The sequence below is a fragment of the Trachypithecus francoisi genome, unplaced genomic scaffold (assembly GCF_009764315.1).
Source record: "Trachypithecus francoisi isolate TF-2019V2 unplaced genomic scaffold, Tfra_2.0 Lachesis_group15, whole genome shotgun sequence".
In the NCBI taxonomy this organism is placed as follows: domain Eukaryota; kingdom Metazoa; phylum Chordata; class Mammalia; order Primates; family Cercopithecidae; genus Trachypithecus; species Trachypithecus francoisi.
The window spans coordinates 49,086,399-49,090,053 of NW_022681460.1; positions in this window are offsets into that span (position 1 = coordinate 49,086,399).

Consider the following 3,655-nt stretch of genomic DNA (forward strand, 5'->3'; position numbering starts at 1 on the left):
GAAACCCCCAAACCAACAAGAGAACTCCATCCTTAATATTCTGTTCCTCTAGAACCAGTCCTGGTACGAAAATCTGTATTAGGGTTCTCTAGAGGGACAGAACTAATAGGATAGACATATACATAAAGGGGAGTTTATTAAATTTTAACTCACATGATCACAAAGTTCCACAGTCTGCAAGCTGAGGAGCAAGGAAGCCAGTCTGAGTCTGAGTCGCAAAGCTGAACAACTTGGAGTCTGATGTTTGAGGGCAGGAAACATCCAGCATGAGAGAAAGATGTAGGTGGGAAGGCTAAGCCAGTCTAACCTTTCTAGGTTTTCCTGCCTGCTTTATATTTGCTGGCAGCTGATTAGATGGTGCCCACCCAGAATAAGGGTGGGTCTGGCCTTCCCCAGCCCACTGACTCAAATGTTAATCTCCTTTGGCAACACCCACACAGACCCACCCAGGATTAATACTTTGCATCCTTCAATCCAATCAAGTTGACTTTCAGTATTAACCATCACAGCTACTTCATGAATTAGCTAGTTCCCTAGAACCCAAAGCCTAAGGCAAAGTTTGAATACTAAGGTTTTACTGGGAGATGCAATTCAAGAGCAGCAGTGAAGGAAAAAGTAAGTGAGGCAGGGAATGAGGAAAAGCAAATGCAAGGTGGTATGTTACTGAGCCAGCACAACCTCACAAAAATACACAACTGGTTGTTTGGTTATGTAGAACATTTTCCAGAGGGCCAGTGTGAAATACTACACCTTGGAATACTCCATAGAGGACACTTCCACTGAGGCAAATAAAAATAGAAGGGCAGGCCAGGCATGGTGGCTCATGCCTGTAATGCCAGCACTTTGGGAGACCAAGGAGGGAGGGTCACTTGAGGCCAGGAGTTGGAGACCGGTCTGGTCAACATGGTGAAAACTGCTCTCTACTAAAATACAAAAATTAGCCAGGCATGGTGGTATGTGCCTGTAACCCCAGCTACTCAGGAGGCTGATGTAGGAGAATCACTTGAATCTGGGAGGCGGAAGTTGCAGTGAGCTGAGATAGAGCCATTGCACTCCAGCCTGGGAAAAGAGCGAGACTCTGTCTCAAAAAAAAAAAGGTGAGGGAGGTGGGGGGCAAATATCATTACTTGTGAACAATTAGTTTTTCCTTCCCTACCCTTGAGTTCTTTGACCATCTAATGTTACTGCTAGTGGGCAAAATAAACTGAGGCTCTATTGCAAATATACTGTGAATATAATTCAACTCTGAGGCTGCCTGTGCATCATTAGGGGAGGAAGGGAAGCAAACTTATCTGCTGATAATTTCCTATATTTTGTCTCTCATTGGTCAAAGTTTTCCTTGAGGTATAACTCCTCTAACCAGACTGAGCTGTCAGACTGGTCAGGGCAGCATCTGGAGAAGCCAGATCCCTTGCACTAATGATTGGCACTTTGTCTGGGCCCAGAAGTAATGGAAGGAGCCCGTACCTTGGTGCCTACCCCCTCAGAATGGACCAGGGCACCAGAGCAGCTGTTCCCAAGGCAGCAGGGATGACCGCAGCCGTGCTCATGAACCCAGCCCTTGACTCGGGAGGCTGACACACTGACAGTGTTAGGTGAGCAGACAGTGATGGTGGTGGTGAGGATGTCCATTAAACAAGTGGTTGAGACGGGGATAGGTGGGGATGTGCAAGTATGGGGAGGTGCAGGAATTACCTTTTATGTGCTTGAGGTAGACTGCATATAAGAGAGGTAGGATATGGTCTTGACTTTCTCTTTTAAACAGCTTTTCAGAATAGGGTTGACTCCATAGATCCTCTAAGAGTGATAATGAAGGTTTTAAATCCTGTTTTGTTTTTGGATTTTTGAAAAAATGTAATGATTTATTTCAATCCATTGGAATTTATATTTCACATAAATAAATACACTTTTATAAATGTCCAATTTGTCCCTTCTTTGGCAAGTGGGAGCCACTACAAATTGTTTCCTGACTCCTACTAGCATGACCCAGAAGTCTCTGAAAGCTTCCTTGCTTTGAGGCATGACAAAGTATCTTGTACATTTCCTGACCCAGACCTGGCATCAGCCATTTCTGCAAGGAGCCCTGGTTCATTTTGGTGGGGAATGGTATTCAGAGGCACAATCTGGGCATGAATGGTAAAGTGGCAGAACACTGCAAGGAAATCCAAGTCTCAGATTAGTTAAATAAAAGGTTTCAAAAATAGAAAGATGAAGTTATCAACAGGATTAATTTTGACAAATGCATGAGGAAAACTTGTGTGCAAAATCAAGGAGACAGACAAGGGAATGTCCTTTTGGGATGGCAAAGTGTTTTGTGAATACAAAGAAAGGGTACTTGGAGTGGGCCTGGGATGAGGAGGTGATGAGTATGAAGATGTACACAGTGGTCAAACAGAGTCTGGGGTTATATGCTGTACCAACCCATTTGAGTTGTTTAGATCGTTAAACATGATTGAATTCACGTGGGGAATATCATTTGGAAATAGTTTGGTCATTTTCTTTCTGTCTCTCTTCTCTCCTCTTTCCTCTTCTGACAGTCTCGCTCTGTCACCCTGACTGGAGTGCAGTGGTGCAATCTTGGCTCACTACAACCTCCATCTCAGGTTCAACCAATTCTCAAACCTCAGCCTCCCAAGTAGCAGGATTACAGGTGCGCACCACCACACCCAGCTAATTTTTGTATTTTTAGTAGATGCGGAGTTTTACCATGTTGGTCAGGCTGGTCTCGACTCCTGACCTCAAGTGATCCACCTGCCTCAGCCTCCCAAAGTGCTGGGATTACAGGTGTGAGCCACTGTGCCCAGCCCCCGTCACTTTCTTTATAGATAAGATGTTGACTTTAAAACGATTCTGGGGCTTAGTTGGGTAGGGCAAAGACTGAAGTGTCCTGAATAGGCCTGTGGCCACCAGGAAAGGCAGGGGTCAGCTGGGGGCAAGCAGAGTGCAGTTAGAAGGTGGCTGCTATGGACAGCTAGAAGGGTCCTGTGAGTTCTCAGACCTACAGTTCTAACTTCATCCACTGCAATTCCTCTCCTGATTTCTAGTCTAAATTTCCACGGGTGACCATTCATTAGGGACTCTCTTCCTCTTTCCCAGTTCCTGACTTGGCTGGTGGTTTCTGAGTGGCTGTATCTTCTAGGATGAGGATCCCAAATTAGTTGTGGGAAATATCTTTGGGTCCTGAAGTCACACCTGGTAGATCTTCAAGCTGATTCGAGTGCGGGCATGTGTAGGGTTTAAGATTGAACTACTTTGGGACGGGAACTTCCATGGCAAGTTTAAAAGATGTTCTGATAAATGAGACCCTGTGAACAGTGTCACGCTACTTGTATCAAGATACATCTAAGCATCAGTAACAAAGACATGAAGACCCAGGTTTGTTCTAGGTCTAGGCTCTGCCAGCCCTCGGCCAGGGTGCCTCAAACTTCAAGCATGTTCGACTCCCCTGGAAATGTTATTAAAATGCCAATTCTACTTTTGTAGGTCTGTGACTGGACCTGACATTCTGCATTTCTAACAGTTCCCAGATGATGCAATGCTTCTGTTCCCTGACCACACTGGAGTAGCGAGACCCTAGAATGTTATCACTTGTCAAAGCTGTGACTGCCACATTCAGGTTCTAACCTGCACGGAAGGAGAGAAGGCAGGGTGGGGG